Source organism: Benincasa hispida, chromosome 9 (genome assembly GCF_027475165.1).
Source record: "Benincasa hispida cultivar pf3 chromosome 9, pf3_genome.v1.1, whole genome shotgun sequence".
Classification (NCBI taxonomy): domain Eukaryota; kingdom Viridiplantae; phylum Streptophyta; class Magnoliopsida; order Cucurbitales; family Cucurbitaceae; genus Benincasa; species Benincasa hispida.
In genome coordinates this window covers 47,941,669-47,960,162 of record NC_143486.1, presented here as the reverse complement: position 1 = coordinate 47,960,162, position 18,494 = coordinate 47,941,669, and positions in this window count along the sequence as shown.

The window sequence follows — 18,494 nt, the reverse complement described above, 5'->3', positions numbered from 1 at the left end:
GTTATGGTTAGACCAGGTTAGATTCTTAGGACATGTAGTGCCGGCCACAGGAATGAGTGTAGATCCCTAGAAGACAGAAGTGACAGTCAGATGGGAGTAACCTACCTCAATGACAGAAGAACGAAGTTTCCTTGGTCTAGCAGGATATTATGAAGGTTTGTGGAAGGTTTCTCGAAGATAGCCCTTCCATTGACAAGTTTGACCAAAAAGGACGTGAAATTCGAATGGACTGAGAAGTACGAGAAAAGCTTTCAGGAGTTAAAGTAAAGATTGGTATCTACACCAATCTTAACTCTTCCAGTCCTGGGCAAAGAATTTGAAATTACTATGATGCTCCCTGACAAGAATTAGAATGTGTATTAATGCAAGAATGGAAGGTAATCACCTACGCTTCTAGACAACTAAAGAAGCATGAGTATAATTATCCTACCCATGATTTGGAGTTGGTCGCCATAGTGTTAGCTTTGAAAATATGGAGGCATTACCGATTTGGTGAGCGATATCACATATTTACCGATCATATAAAGTGGTAAACATAAGATAGCAGAGGTGGTTGAAATTAATTAAGGTCTATGATTGTATCATCGAATACCACCCCGGAAAAGTAAATGTAGTAGTAGATTCATTAAGTAGAAAGGCGATACATTCTAAGGCTACCTTTGGTTCAGTAAAAGACATACTGCTATGAGAATTAGAAAGTGTTAACACTATGTTGACAGTAGGCCGAGCAGGAAGTCTGATAGAACATTTCCAGATAAGGCCTACTCTGACCAATGATATTCTTAGAGAACAACCAGAAGACCTTAGGTTTCAAAAATTAGCTGAGAAGTTAGTAAGAATCAAAAGTTAGATTATGAGTTGAGAGCGGATTAGTCTTGATAAAAGAAGGCAGAGTATTTGTACCTAATGTTGCAAACTTAAAGAAAGCTATTTTAGAAGAGGCCCATAGTTCGACTTATGCTATGCATCTAGGCATTACTAAGATGTATAGAACCCTGAAGAATTTCCATTGGTAGCTTGGGCTGAAAAGAGACATAATAGAGTTTGTAGACAAATGTTTGGTATGTCAATAGGTTAAACCTGAACGTAAAAAACCTGTAGGATTGCTTAACCCACTTCCAGTACCAGAATGGAAATGGGAACATATCACAATGGATTTCCTGTTTGGATTACCTATGACTCCGAGTGGATATGATGGCATTTGGGTGATAGTTGACCGACTTACAAAGATAACTAAACTCTTACCAATTAAAGTTACTTTTACCCTTGATCGACTAGCCAAATTGTATATAGACAGAATTGTAAGTTAGTATGAAGCTCTGATGTCAATTGTATCAAATAGAGATCCGAGGTTCACCTCATAATTTTGGCTCAGTTAGCAAAAGGCTTTAGTGACTAAATTGAACTTTAGTACAACATTTCATTCGCAGACAGATGGACAGTCAGAACGAATTATTCAAACTTTGGAAGATATGTTGAGAGCATGTGTGCTGCAATTTAAGAGCAATTGGGATATGCACTTGCCGTTAATAGAGTTCGCTAATAATAATAGTTACCGTTCCAATATTGGGATGGCCCCGTACGAAGTATTATATGGAAGACCATGCAGAACCCCTGTCTGTTGAAATAAGGTTGGAGAAAGGAAACTAGTAGGACTAGAGTTAGTACAAAGACCTCGAATAACACTAAATGATTGAAGAAAATTTGAAAATAGCTCAAGACAGACAAAAGAGCTATGTAGATAAATGAAGGAAAGAACTGGAATTTGCAGTTGAAGATGGAGTATTTCTAAGGTTATCTCCGTGGAAAGGAATCCTCAGATTTTGTAGAAAGGGAAAGCTGAGCACGAAGTATATAGGACCTTATGAGATAATTGAAGGAATTGGACCAGTAGTGTACAGGCAAACCTTACCTATAGAGCTGTTTAGGATACACGATGGTTTCCATGTATCACTATGAGGAAATATGTACCTGACCCGACCTATATTCTGCAAGATCAACCAATATAATTGAAGGAATATTTAACATATGAAGAAAAACCTGTACAGGTCCTCGATACGAAGGAATAGGTATTAAGAAACAAAATGATATCATTAATAAAGGTATTATAGAGAAATCATGAAGTGGAGGAACCTACATGGGAACTCGAGGAACAAATGAGAAACAAATACCCCCTTTTGTTTCAGTAATGGGAATTGAGAAAAATTTCGAGGTTGAAATTCTTTAAGGAGAGTGGATTTGTAACACTCGAGCCTCACAAGATCCCTTAGGTAGAAGAGGAGAACTTAGAGGTAAAGCCTTAGAAGGAAAAAGTTTGGCTAAGTCCTTAAACACCTTAAAAAAAGGAAAAGGTTCTAAGTGTTGGAGACATAGTAGGTGGAGTAAAAAATTTGACCAAGTGTTCAAACTATGCTGTGAACATAGTGTGGATGCATGAGGCAGTCAAAGAGGAAAATTGGCTAAGTGTTGAGCGACATAGAACAAAACTAGTAGAGGAAACCCTAAAGAATAGGGTGACGGACGTATAGATGAGAGTGTTAGATGCATGAGAAGAGACTCAGACGCATGATGCTAGGGTTAGACGCATGAGAGACCTTGTGAATTCCATCTTGAACTAATGAGGAGCAAGGTGGAAGCATAAGACAAACCCTTGGTAAAGAGAAACACCAAAGAGGCTAAAAACCCCTAGGTCAACCCTTACCAAAGTAAGTTGGACGCATATGTCGTGGATGCATACCCTAATTTTGAGACTATGGGATGAGTTAGGGGCAAGCTGATGATCCGATGTGAGGGCCATGCATTAATCACATCACTTAGACACATTGAGAGAGCTGATGGATGTATATGAGGTGGTTGGGAGGCAACTATGCGTCCAGAAGATAGTACATTGCGTTGGTCTTGGAAACTTAGGGACTAAGGTTGGATTGACAACAAAAGGGGTACATGGCACAACCAAGTGAAACTTGGCCAAGCCAATGAGGAGATGGACACATGTAGGAGCATGCAAAAAGCTGAAATGACATCTCAGGGAGAAACCATGCGTTGGACACCTCTAGGAGAAGACACCTTAAAATCTCATGCAAGTAGAAGGTGACACTAGCTATGCGTTGGCTTAGCATGAAAGAGACACTTGAATTTCCTTAAGTAGGTGGTGGCATGCATTAGAGGCCTGAGAGGATGACAATGATTGATGGAGTTTGCCTATAAATACCTCTAAAGGATCATCTCTTCCTACCTAACTCTCAAACCTTACAAGAGGAATAAAAAATAGAGTGATTGGAGAGATTTCAAGGAGACCATGCGTTGGAAGAGAAAGCAATGCATCCAAGCTTGGTGACAATGCGTTGACCAGTGTAGTCCATTCGTCCAGATGGTACTGCGAAAGACTGTCATGCACCTAATAGTTGTCCTAAGTTAGTTTGAAGCCTGTTTCATGCTTGTTGCATTGGTAAGCAAGGTTTAGGGCCCTGAAGGTGTTCTAATGTTAATTTAGTCATAAACACGGGATCCTAAAGTTATTCTGACTCAGTACAGGCTCGAGATTTGAGCAAGAACTCGGAAAACTAAGTAAAAACTTAGGAAAAGAGCTACTGTGGTTAAGAGTGAGTGACATGTTTTTCAAATAAATTAATGATTTCATGATTTTTGCTTATTTATGAGTTTTCCCGAGCATGCTATTCTTAAAGTTTAAAATGAGTTTTAAGTATGCTTTTCTGAATAAATTTCTTAAGGATACTTGAGTTATAAATGCTCAGAAGCATATTTTATAAAGCATTCATTAAGTTGAAATGCTCCTCATTAATTCTATTTTTATGATGTTTATGTTACTGAAATGTTTGATGGCTTAAAACTAAGTACTTTAAATATGATGATTGAATGAGAAAATCTGATACTGAAGGATTAGGAGAAGGTATCTGGGTCAGCTATTGAGGAAACCCGATACTGAAGGACTATGTGAAGGTATCTGGGTCCCCTGGTACCTAAGGTATGATGGTACCAAAACTTAACCTTGTGCACGTAGATATTATTCGACGTTGGTTGTGTTGAGATTACTTTATACCAACTAAGGACTCAACGTTGAGCGATTGAGAAAATGAGCTTTCCTTCAACTAAGGCTGGAGAATGATGATTTTCAAACTAACGAATGTTATTCGATGTTTCCAAGGTTTTTATATCATTATCTTGAATGTTATACTTAATATTCCAAGTTAAAACCCTAGGGTTCACGAAGAGGATGTTTGTATATAATTGTGTTTGGAAACATGTTTTAATTTTCACTCATTGAGCGTTAGCTCATTATTTTCCATGTTTACATTTTCTTCCCAGGTAGCAATCTACACCCTGGAGCCTAGTTGATCTGTCAGTCCACTACTCAAAGATCTGGAACTATAAAGACATCCAAAGATTAATAGTTAGATGGATGAGTTTGTATAATAACATGTGCATATTAGGGATGAGTGTATACTTTAGAGAGGAAACTTGCGATATGAACTCTTTTGAATTGTGTATATAAATAAATCTTGCTTTAAGATCGTTGCATGAATTATTGAAAAATATTGCATATTCTATCACTGATTTATTCAAGAGTACGGATATTTAAGAGCTAAGGGACAATGGATGTCCTCAATATCATGACTCAAATTATCAATGTCTTTCTTGTTGTGTATTAAACCTAAATGTATTAACTCTCACTCAACTACTCACTTATAACCTTATAAAAACATTTAAATTCTAAGGTCCTTGGTGGTTACACACTACAACACAATAATGATAAGATAGCATTAAGTGAGAGCATTTTAACAAAATGCTCTAAAAAGACCTAAAATTTAGGTGGCAAAATTAGGGCTTATTTCTCCCAGATGAAGAAAACAAAAGAAAGAAAAAAAGAAACACTTCACCCGTACAGTTTCCTTTTCATACGCCCACTCTTCTCTCTCTTATCTTGAATGCCCACTCTCTTCTTCCCACTCTTCTATTCAATTAAAAATTTTCCTAGAAAACTTTTTATTTTTAGGAAAGTTTTGAGGCAACTCTGGAAGGCTACAATCAAGATTGGTTTTTCCCCGATACATCTCTAATTAATTGGTAAATATGGTTAATTATAACAAAAATCCTTCCATTTTGGCTGTGTAAAAAAAACCTTCTAAGCTTTCAAAAGTTTCAAAAATACCTTCGATCTTTTAAATTTGATTCAAAAGTACCCTTGTTATTAATAGAGAAAACGGAATGATGAAGTGGACGTTAAAAAATTGACATATGGCATGTGACTTCTTTGATTTAATTGAAGTTTTAAATCATTTCAAAATACCCCACTAAAAGGTTTTGATTTAAAAAATACCATTGCTAAGAGTTTTTTTGTTTCAGAAATACTCTTGCCAATATCAAGATATATATTTAAAAAACCAAATTGATTATAACTTAGTATTAAAATATTGACATCAATGTTGATATTGATATCAAATTTTCAATTTTATGGATATATAGGTGAGTGGATGTATCGATATCAACAACTTTTTTCTTTTCAAAATTCAAAAATTTGTTTAACCTATAAATTATGAGCTCCAATAATTTCAAATAGACTAAATATCAAGGAGTTGCTAGGTATAGAGCAAGCTTAGATAGTCATCCAAATTCAAATTGTCATCAAACTTAAAATTTTACATCATCGTCAAGTTGTGGCCTTTTCTAAAAGATTAGATACAAAATATGTTTTCTCCTATTACAATGTACAAAAACGATCCCCTTGTTCACGTACACAAAACTTTCATAAGGCCTAATCTTTATGAAAGTGGGCACCTATATTTATCATTTAGTCAATAGCTTGTTCAAAATTTCTGAATCATTGTGAATCGAACATGTTATTCGGTTGTTATCCCAAATTGGCAACAAAGGAACGCTACCAACTTTCTTCTCCAGTTTTGAGGTAAGCAATGCTCTCAACAAAATTATAGGGAGGGGAAGAGTTCATAGAAAATAGAATGTTATGCATGTTTCATCTTGGAAAACAGTGGTTTTTACAAAAATTGGACGGATTTGGTCCATTTCCAGATTCATTTGAAGCTTGAATTTGTACATTATGACCAGAATCTTTAACGTTTTCAAGAGATTGTTATATCAAAATTTGAAGGTAAAATTTTTTCATGTTGGCTGAAAATGCATACAATGAGCATTTGATCAGTTTATACATACGATTAAAAATATAAAATGGAAAAAGAAACTCACTCACCGCCACTACCAATTGATATCGGTAACCACAACCACAATAATGGATTTGTTTTCCTTGACATAAAACCACTTCCTTCAATGACAAAGGAAAAACGAACTTAATAACTAATATGTCACCAAACTAAATGATGACAAAGAAAACAAAGCCTTTTTACCTTAACCACGTCTTCATCAAAGGAAGAGTAGAGATGTCCACGGGATGGGATGAGACTGAAATGTCATTTTCTATTCCCGTTCTCGCTCTCCATTTCATTCCTCATCCCCATGAAATTTCTTATGGGGATCGAGGTGGGGATTTCCCGCGGAAAATTCGCGGGGATCAAGTACCGTGCGAAAAAAAAATTTCCGTTACTTTTTTTTTTTTTTTTTGTAAAAAACCAATTAATTTAAATCACTAATGTGAGTAAATTTTAATTAAATAATTAATTTTATCACTAAATTGTTTAATATGATTAGTTTTACATGATACTTTGAATTTAAAGATAAATTACTCAAATTTTGGCATAAAAAAGCTAATTAATTTCTTTTAGTAGAAAGAAATAAATATACATCAAATTATTCACACATATAATTTAAATTTAAATATTCAATTTAAACATATTCATTACCTTTCTCGATAAATAATCAAATTTGAAATTTAAATGTAATATTTATATAATAATAATAATAATAATAATAATAATAATAATATAACATTAAATAACTATACTAAATAAATATGTAAAAGCTAATCGGGGAAGAGGCGGGGACGGGGACGGGGAATGCATTCCCTGTCCACGTCTTCGTTTAGCTCACGAGAATTTTTTTCCCTACTCCTTCCCCCATTCTCCATTTAATCAGGGAATCCCCACCCCGTTTGGAGCCCCTTTTCATAGGGAAATTGGACTTCTCTATGGAAGAGTAATACCTTCAACAACGTCTTTGAATCGTTAGTCAATCTTAGCTAATGTTGCTCAACGTCTTCTTCTTCATTGTGTTGTGTAAACCCTAATGTCGCCTCCTTAGAAAAACTGATAGAATTTGTTTTTATCTCAAACCCAAATGTTGAAACGTGGGTTTTTGATATGCAAGGACATTCAAACTCTAACCAAATTAGACATATGTCACATGGTGCTTGTCAAATTTTTAACTTTTAATGTCCACTTCATCATTCCCTTATCTTCATGAATAGTAGGGGTAGTTTCGAATCAAATTTAAAAGATAAAGTGTCTTTAAATTATTAAATCTCCATTTTCATAGAAAAATTTTACTCCTTAATAGAAATAAATATAAAGGAGATCAGTATATATAAGTATGAATACGAGAAATATATTCTCATTTTCACACGTTATTGAAAAATTTTCTCTCATCTCCCTCTTCCTTTCCATCTCAGACGAGGACGAGTAAGGTCCCACAAGTCCTAGCTAGAGATGACTATGGGATGGAACGAGGTCGGGGATATCATTTTCATTTCGTTCTCGCTCCTCATTTCATTCCCCTTCTTCGTGAAATTTTCCACGGGGATTTAGACGGTGATTCTCGTGGGAAATTCGTGGGGATCGGGTTCGAAAATTTTTTCCCATTATTATTATTTTTTTTTATAAAAACCAATTAATTTAAATAACTAATGTAAGAAAATTTTAATTAAATAATTAACTTTATCACTAAATTGTTTATTATGGTTAGTTTTATAGGACAATTTGAATTTAAAGATAAATTACTCAAATTTTGACTTAAAAAGGTAAGTAATTTTTTAATAGAAAGAAATAAATATAAATCAAAGTATTCACATATATAATCTAAATTTAAAATTCAATTTAAACATATTCATTATCATTCCCATAATCAAATTTGAAATTTAAATGTAATATTTATATAATAATAACAACAACATAACATTTGATAATTATACTAAATAAATATGTAGAAGCTAATTGGGGTGGGGAATGCGCTCACAGAGAATTTTTTCTCACTCCCTCCCCCATTTTCCACCTAATCGGGGAATTCCCACCCCATTCCCATGAAAAAATTAGACATCTCTAGTCCTAGCCCTACACATCCTCGTCCTTGTATAAAAAAATTATACACCTCTAGATCAAACTTGTCAAATTGATTGGCAACCATTTATTTGACAACATCTCTCTCTTTCTTTCTTTCTTTCCTTTTTTTTTCCCTTATTCTTTTTATGCAACAAACGTCTCTTTCCTTGGTGTTTAGACAAACACCGTACCTATCATTTCAAATGTCCAAAAATTCACAAAAATACATGTACAGTAAATAATTATCCACAATTTTCATGACAAAATATCCAACTACAAAGGAGAACGTCAAGTTATCACATAATAATAATAATAATAATAATAATAATAATAATAATTACCTTTTTAGTCCCTAAATTTTTAAGGATAGATGTATTTGACCCCTAAACTTTTAATTTGACTAATTTAATTCCTAAATTAAAAAAAAAAATAGGTTTATAAAGTTTTAGTATAAATTTTATATTATTTTAAAACATTTTTAAAGTTGAAAAATAAAAATTTCCTTCCTCTCACCTATTTCTTTCTCTCCTCTCCTCTCCTCTCCTCCCTCCATCATCATTTCCTACTACTTTTTGAACTAAATAATTTAAATAAAAATGTCATTGTCTATTAGTGATAGACCGTAATGGACATTTATTGTAGTCTATCGACATCTATCAGTGTCTACGATAGACTAACGATAGATGTCTATTGTAGTCTGTCACTAATAGACAGTGATATTTATTATATTTATAAATATTATCAACAGTTTTACCATGTAAAAAAATTACCTTTCCCTTAATGCATTTTCAATCAAACTAATCTTCCCCTTAGTTTTACTTGTAGTCAATGTTGAAGAATAATCACTCTCCTATTTTAAAGTAACATGTTAAATTGTGGTTCTATACTTTGAAATTTGAAATTTGAAATTTTGAATTTTGAAATTTGAAATTATTTTACAAAAATAATTTAAAATTTTTTTCTTTTTGTTAAAATGATGAATGGAAATTGACATGATAATTGATAAGAACATTGAAGACCATGTGGGCTATCACATCAAATCATGCAGTTGATGTATGAAAATTGTTTTTGTGAATAATATCATATAATGGAGTGAACACAATATCTTTTGAGTTAAAATAATTTTAATCTTCTATACATTGTGAAGTTGAATTCTAAATAATGTCGTGTACGTGTTCTAATTTTTATAGAATAGTTATCACGTCAATAATCGTCATACATTTTAGGTTATATTATAAAATATCTCTAAACTTTTACTTTGTATTCAAAATAATCTTAAATTTTCAAACATTTCAAAAATACCATTAACTTTCAAACTAAAGTTAAAAAATATCCTTACCGTTAGTTTTTATTGAAAACTTTTAGTATTCTGTATAGAAAATACCCTTAAACTTTCAAAATTTTTAAAAATATCCTTAAACTTTAAAAAACAATATTAAAAAAAAAAAAAAAAATACTCTCTTATGGGTTAATGAACAAAATCCATAATACCCTCTTAATTTTCTATTTTCCCTCCTTTTTTTCTCAATTCTTCTTCAATATTCTCCTACTCTCTCCTTTTTGTTAACTACTTACATTTGTTTATCTTAAACAAATCCCCACTTCAATTAAGGTATATAGACAATATAGAACAAAGAGAATAATAGAAGCACCAAGAGATCTTAGGATGTAAACATTTTAATAAGGTTGTACGTTAGTAATTGAGTATGTGTTAATAGCTAAAAAATATATATATATATATATATATATATATTTATTTATATATATTAATATATATTTATATATATATTATAATTGTGTATTTGACTACTTATCGTTTTTGTATGTTTGTATTTGGTTACTTAAAGTTTTGATTGCTCCTAAAATTGGAGAGGAATTAGAAAAATAGGAGAAAAATGATAGTATCTATACAGGGAAAAAGAGGATATTATATAATTTATTTTAAAATTGATTCTTTTTAAACTCAAGAAACCTTCACCAACTTGAAGTAGGAGTATTTTAAAACATTTTTTTTTTTTATAATTTTAGTGTTATTTTTTCAACGAGATATTAGTGATATATATTTATATACTAACAATAAGGGTTTATTTATTTTTTTTTTTTTTAAGTTTACAGGCATTTTTCAAGCTATCGAAAGTTCAGAAGTGTTTTTGAAACAAAACACTAAAAGTTTCTATCCAAAATTAACAATAAGGATATTTTTAAACTTTTTTTTTTTTAAAAAAAATTACGGCTATTTTTGAACATTTGAAAGTTTAAAGATATTTTAATATGAAGTATAAAGTTGAAGAATTTATTTTTATTATTTAGTCTACATTTTAACAATATTAAATTATCAAAATATTACAAAATTAATAAATGGAATGAAACAATCCAAAATAATGACCATTTACATTTGTTCACACCTCATGTCTGTTTCCTATAGGGAAAAACGACCAAACTGTCACTTTAGTGGTCCAAGTGCATGTCAAAGGCCAGGCTGTTTCTTTGTAACTATTCTCCCTTTCCTTCAAATGAAGATGACAGGCTTTTTCTAATGGACACACACACTCAAAATAATAATAATAATAATAATAAATAAAATCATGGCTACATGTGAATAAATTTAGGTCTACATCTTTAAGTAGTCTATGTGTTTTACTTAGCAATGTTTTGGTTAATAATCATTTGGACTAGTTTAATAACTATTTGGTCTCTTTTTTTGGATCAACATGAGGTTTCACCTCAAAATCAATGGATCGTAATTCATATGTAATCTATATAGTTTATAAAAATTGTGATCTTATCTTTTTTATGTGAGATCTTCAATATGTTCACTTACCTAGACGGGGTTAATGGGTGATCAAGAAGATAGTGCCTCCTTGAATTCACCATTTTTTTTGTGGGGTTTGATCTCAACTTTTTTTAAATACCTTTTTGATCCCTAGTTTTTAGATCTAATTTTTATTTTCGATCCCTAGATTTGAAAATGTTACACTATTAGTTGTTAAGTTTTTTAGTTTTATTTCAATTTGATCCCCAAGGGAGTGTTTGTTTCAAGGGTTGGGATTGGATGGGTTAGACATCCTAACTCTAACCCTTGTTTCGGGCATGGATTTAGGAAGTGGGCTTGCTACATCCCTTTCCCATGGGTTTGAGTAGTGTTTACTATTCAAACCCATGGGTTACCTCATTTTTTTTTTCTTTTTCTAATTTAATCTAGGAAGTATGTCGGCCAACCTCAAAACACCACCTTTGGTAATCACCGCGGTCAACTCTGGCAGCCATCTTCGGCGAACGCCACCAGCCAACTCGACACCTCCTGGGACCGTCATTGACCAACTCCGACTACCATCGGCCAACTCTAGACGTCACCTTGGTGACCGTCGGCGGCCAACCTCTAGTCACCACTGGCAACTCCGACCACCATCGACCAGCCTCTGGCAACCCCCTTCCCTCCACATTGGCAAAATTTTGGCCACCAACTCCGTTGGCCACCCTCCGAATGCCACCTCCAGTGACCGCCACCAACCAACCTTGAAAAACATTAATAAAAATACTCTTAGTATATAACAAACTAGACAAATTTGTATATAAAAACAAATTTAAGAAAGAACTGCAATACATGTATGTTTTTTTATTTTAATGAGTTTTTATCAAAAGTTTTTAATTAAAAATGAATTTTGAAAGATATATTTTTTTCTAAGTCATTCCAAACATGCCAATAGATTACAGTTGTATAGTGATATTTATTTAGGTTATAGGTGTAGAACTATTATATGTTTGAAAGCTCTAATTTAATTTAATAACATTTTAATTTTTTTCTTTTGTCGATCAATTTAAATAGCTCGAAGACTTAAAATCATTTTCTAAATGTAAAAATTTTAAATGTTTAAATCAACTTAGCAACCAAATAAAAACTAAAACTCAAAATTTATGAATTTTTTATTCCTCAAGTGTAATTTGATAAGAAAAAAAATATAGTTTTTTAATTTAATATTAAGATATTAGTTTATTTCAGTTTTAAGTCACCATATAATGGTAGAAAAAAATTGATCATTTTCAAATTAGTTAAAGAGATAAAAGTCTATGAAATTTTATTTCAAAATCAAGTAAGATTAAAATATCAAATTATTAAAACAATAGATTAAATAAAATTAAAATTTTAGTCAAAATCTCTATCTTAAATTTTTTTAAAAAAATATTCTTCTAAAATTTTTAGTTTATTAAACTTAACTATATTAAAATAATTAAGATGACAAATTTAAACTAATCTAAAATCTAACCTGTGATTAAATACAAAAAAATATTTCACAAACTAAATATTTATAAATCTACACTTCATTCCCATACTACTTAAGCATGCATTCCAAACACAGGCTTCTTAAACTTAGACTTCAAAAACCTGCACTCCAAACACAGTTTTCTTAAATCGAGGCTAACCTAGACGCCCAGCCTAATCCCCCAAGCTTAAAATTCTAGGTTTAAGATTCCAAACCTGCACGACAAACGCTCCCTAAGCTTCAAGATTTTCATTTTTAATCTCGATTTTTTACTAAATACTCACTTTCAATTTTGCATTTAATATTTATTAATTAATTTAAAATAATTATGAAGTGAATTTTTTAAATTTAATAATAATAGAAAGAGTAGTGAAACTTATTTAAGTATAATTCTTTTAGTTCTTTTAAAATAATCAATAGATATTAACGTTAAAAATTGAAAGTTAGAATCACTAAAAAATCGAGGTTAAAAGTGTAAATCTTGAAACTTAGGAACTAAATTGAAATTCAAATCACTTAAGGATAAAATTATAATATTTTGAAACTTAGAGACTAAACTGAAATCGAGATCATAATATTTTGAAACTTAGGGATATTGAAAGCAAACTCAAAACTTAAAAGCGTAAGGATATGTTTGATAATCCATTCGTTTTCTGTTTTCTGTTTTTAATTTTTAGTTTTTAAAAAACGGTTGTTTGGTAACTAATTCACTTTTTTTAGTTTTTAAAACAAGAAACTCGTTTTTAAAATTATGAATGAAAACTGAAAACTAACAATGTACTGACCAATAGTTATGTGTGTGTGTGTAATTCACTTTTTTAGTTTTTAAAACAAGAAACTCGTTTTTTAAATTATGAATGAAAACTGAAAACTAACAATGTACTGACCAATAATTGTGTGTGTGTGTGAAAACGTTTTCTAAATTTATACAAAAAATCTAATAACTTGAAAAACGTTTTTCAGATTTTCGTTTATTTATTTATTTTTGAAAAAAAGCAATAAAGTATATGTAATTGATATTTTATGTTCTATATATAAATATGGGTAATTTAAATATGAGTTTTTAAGTAATATGTTGTTCCAGGTTGAAAGCTTTTCATTTGCTAAATGGGTTAAATATACAAAGGCTTGCATAATAGTTTTCAAGTAACGCGAAAAAGAACTATATATATATATATATATATATATATATATATATATATTTATATCTTTACGTTCCAAAATATTAGTATTTTTAATTACTATTTTTCATTAATTCAAATTCTTAATTTTTTGATCTACATTAATACAATAAAAACGTTTTTTCATATCAAAGCATGTTTTTCTCCCTACACTTTTTTCCTCTCCCTTCTTCATATATTGTCCTTGAACCACTTTTAAATTAGTTTTAATTGTTTTCGACCGATTTCATGAGCTTTTATAGAGGTTTTGACTATTTTTGCATAAATATAGCAATGAAGCGTCTGCATCGAAGGTCCAATCACGGCAAGAATTATGGGTTTTAATGTCGGTTTAAAACCGACATTGAAACCCAGAATCCATGTCCGTTTTTTTTTCAATTATTGTTCGTTTTTTTCAATTTCATTGTTGAATCCATTTTTGCTTTATTTTAAATTGGATAAACAAATTATATTCAAATTAAATTAAACTTGGACCAATAAATTCGATTAATACATTCCCAAACACTACAAATTCAGATCATTATATATGAGAAAAACAAATCCCAAACTGCAGGAACCATAAATTCATATTTGAGGTGAATATGCCCTTCACAGTCTGTATTTTTTGTTATTTCTAGAACTGGAAGTAACCCAAATTAAGGGGACAAAAAAAGGTGTTAATCAATACACTAGATATTCTAATGAAATTTCTGCACAATTTTTCAGTCACCAACACTTCAACAAAATTGGTTGCCGATGAAGTAATCTCACTGCACAAGAGTCCTCATGAACCTAGAAAAACCTTGAACTTTGGAAGTGTTGAATAATTACAAGAAATGGTAATGAGAATATGCTGCTTCACCGTGCTCTAGTATAGCATCCTATAAAGAAAATCACTACTTGAAGTAGGTGAAATTTGGGGCTTCATTGGAAGAAAGAGACCAAAGTGGTGAAAGAGAGATCACTTTTCCAATGACAATTAAAGTAGGTGAAACCAACTCTGCTACTTTGATTTCATCTGCAAGATCCTTCAGTTGTGCAAAAACAAGTACAAATGTAATAGATTCAAGCAAGATCTGTTATAGATAGTAGACACTACCAAAATGAAATGAAAAGACTTAAGTGAAAGCATGCCCTGTCCCTTGATATATAAACGTCTAGTAGTAGACGTTCACTAAAAATTTACATAGACATAGACAAGAAAATAGACATATGAAAGATCTTCTCGTTTAAGTCGAGTATATGATTGGAACCTTACCCAACCTAGGACAAAAGTTGAAGGCACCAGAGAATCGTGCTTACGGTTCTTTGTTGGGGTGTTGTCCCTTGTTTCACAGCAGCGGCTGGGGTATCAAGGGGCAGACCATGATGTATCAACTTAAGGGTTAGAGATAGAAAAGTAGATAGACTCTTTCTATTAAAAAGAGTTTGTAATTTTCCTTTCTCCAACTTTCTACTGATTCTGATCATATAAGAAGTGGAAGATTATAACAACTAACAAGAAATATCATGCATGAGATTAAAAGTCTTCAACCTTGAAAGATCTACACAAATTTTAGCAAGATAACAAATGATTGATGCAGCATAAATTGCATATATGTGCTACCCCTAAAACTTCAGCCAAGGAATATACCAACCATTAAATATTGCAGCAATGAATGTGTAAATAGGGTATAGAATAGTCAACACATTTTTATTGTATATGAAGATAGAGGCATGCTTGGACATATCAGTAACTAATGACTAAATTTGTGATACGAATAGGGTTATTAATGTAAATAAGAAGCTAACCCCATTCAAAACATTACCATCCCCTTCTTGTTTTTCTCATTGTTATTGTTGTTTTTTTAAAATGATTATTATTGTTATCGTTATTGTTTTAAGCTTATAATATAGGTATTGTTATTTTATATTTCTAGTTAGCATATAGGTGGGCGCCATTCAATATGACCTGTAAATTAAATTTAATCAACTGGTAACTGGTAACAGGAGAACGATCTTAATGAAAAAGCATAGGGAAAAAAAAAAAAAACAGAACCACCATTTTCTATTCAACAAAGGATGCCTAAGAAATTCCACTACCATAAACCACTAAATAAAAGTCATAAACAACTAAGCTATGACTACCATAACCGTAAGATAGTCATAGCAATCCAACACTGAATCTAATCCAAAATTTTATAACAAATAGATTTTTAAGATAAACATCTTATAAATATTACCTTGTACTTATTCTTAATGTTGTTATGAAGTCCCTTTTATGTTAGATGCACCTTCTCTACTTGTCAACCTTCTTAAAACATGTCCAATACAATCATCCTAGCTTCCTTCCAAATCCCTAAGAATCAAAATTTAACCTTACATATCAAACTTGAACCTAACAAAATGAAAAACTTCACTCAAAATCATTTCATTATTGCTCAAATGAGTTAGCTCCCAAATTCTAATTCGACTAGTTTCCAAAAGAACCTTACTCTGAAATAGTTTTGTATCCACTCACAAAGGCTAAAAAGAGACTATTTTGAAAAAAAAAAAAAAAGAATCGCCTTGTCAAGAGAGAAGAAAAAAAAAAAGATAAGAAAACAAGTAACCTATTGTCTATACGATTCAATCACCACAATATTGCTCTTTTCTCTTGTATATCTTGTTCAAGTGAAAAAAAGTGTAACAACAATTAGTAACCTATCTACTATCGAGATAATTTTGATCATAAACAGAATCGATCCTCATAGATTTAGCTAGTTTATTGATAACGGGCAGAAATGCACGTTATTACAATGCAAAGATATAAAACAATGTAGGATTGCGACGGTAAAAATATGTAAAATCGTGTCCAAAAGCATTAAGTTGAGAACATTGTGATCACATGCGCCAATTGCATTAAAGCAGCTAATTTACGTATTTTGTGCAGGAAAATATGTTGGTGCAAGGCAGAATTGCGATCCAAGGAATTCAGCGTTCGAGGGCATTGGAAGATTGCGACCGCAAAGCTATGCAATCGTTTGCGTTCGCGAAGATCTGCTCAAGAAGGTGGCCGCATAGAGACGGCGCATCAAGGTGAAAGCTTAATAAATCATGATGGGACAAAAGGCTGATGACGGTCGAATCCGAATTTAGTTGACAAGCCGTTAACGACACACTGTAGCAAGTACACTCAACTTTTCGGTGACCATTAATCGGCGCATCAGACAAGGAATTAATGACATTCCATCATTGCAATCATTAGAGAAAAAAACTTCTTCGCCTTTATCTCTATAAATACCGGAGGCCACCATCGATAAAGGAGCATAGCCATATAGAAAGTTCGCCTTATAGAAAATAGTTAGTCGTTGTTCATAGTTTTCTTACACTTAGAAGGCGGAGGCGAGTGAAGAGCAGAGGACACCGAGAGATCACTCTTGGGAAGCTCGAAAGACTGTTGAGAGGCATTGCAAACGGAGAGAGGGTCGACTCTTGAGGAAACAAGAACATTCTTTTGGGTAAAGTAGAGAAAAACACAGTGTAAAAGCCTTGGGAAGCAAGACATTGCTACCAGGCTCATTATCCCTACTTTCCATTGTCATTATGTATTCTGATTTTATTTATAAAATGGATTTGCATTTCTACATCTGTTCACTCTCTTTACATTATGCATGAGTAACTAAACTTCTGAATGGGTTGAGAAGTAATTAGCTAACATGACCTGAGATCTTCATTTTATGCGATCATCTTGTATTATGTATACGTCATTCATCCTTTAGAGATGCTCGGGAGGGTGGTCTAAAGATAGAATCTAGGCTTGGAAAAGTCAGATTAGAATCTAGGCTCGAGAGAGTCAGATAAGAACTGCATAAGCAAGAGATAGAAACTTAGGAATAAGTTCTATTTGCTATTAACGCATCGCATACACCCTAGAGATAGGATATGATAGTATGCGGTTACCTTGTGTATGTGTGCATCATTCATCATCACATAGACAAGAATAGAGACTTAGGAATAAGTCCTATCGACATCATCGTATACATCGTATGCGTCCTAGAAATAGGAGCTATGGCATTTGCATTGGAAGATGATTTGTTGTTGTTGTGTGTGTAGCATGATCGCATAGCTTGAACGAAATCTTAGGAAATGTTAGCTAAATCCCTTCTCAACTCGTTCCTCGAATACTCATTGTAACTTTCGTCGTTATCAACTCTTTCTTCAGTTTCGCCGCATATGATTTATATTTTAAACAAACATACCAACCAACTTATTGTTTTGATTATTACCGCAAAGGAATCAATATTTACCGTCGCATACTGTCTCCATAGTCCCTTTGTTCGACCCTGGGCTTACCAGGCAGTTTAGAAGGATTTATACTTGGATTTTGCTAGGAAAACTTGCATGTACAACGCATACACCACCATCGCAATATACACCATTATTTCATCATATTCACAATGCATCAAGTTTTTGGCGTTGTTGTCAGGGACTATGATAGTACATATTGTGCTAACGACAACTTTTTTATTTTCTTTGCAGCTTTCCATCTCTGTGCACTGCTTCTCCTTTGGTAAGGGAAGAAGCGGGCGTCGTATGAGCAAAGGACAAGTTCCAAAGGCCAACTATGATCCAGAGATTGAGAGAACTTTTCGAAGAAGAAGAAGAGACAACCGCCTGCATCAACAATAAGAGAGAAATCCCAACATGGCGAAGCAATCGGAAGACAGAGCAGAAAATGCAAATAATATCATGGCGAACCCCATCCTTTTGGCGAACGACCGCAATAAGCCCATCTGGGACTATACGTCGCCCAACCTTTATGATTTTTCATCAGGAATCATGAGGTCAGCCTTGAACGAATCAAGGTT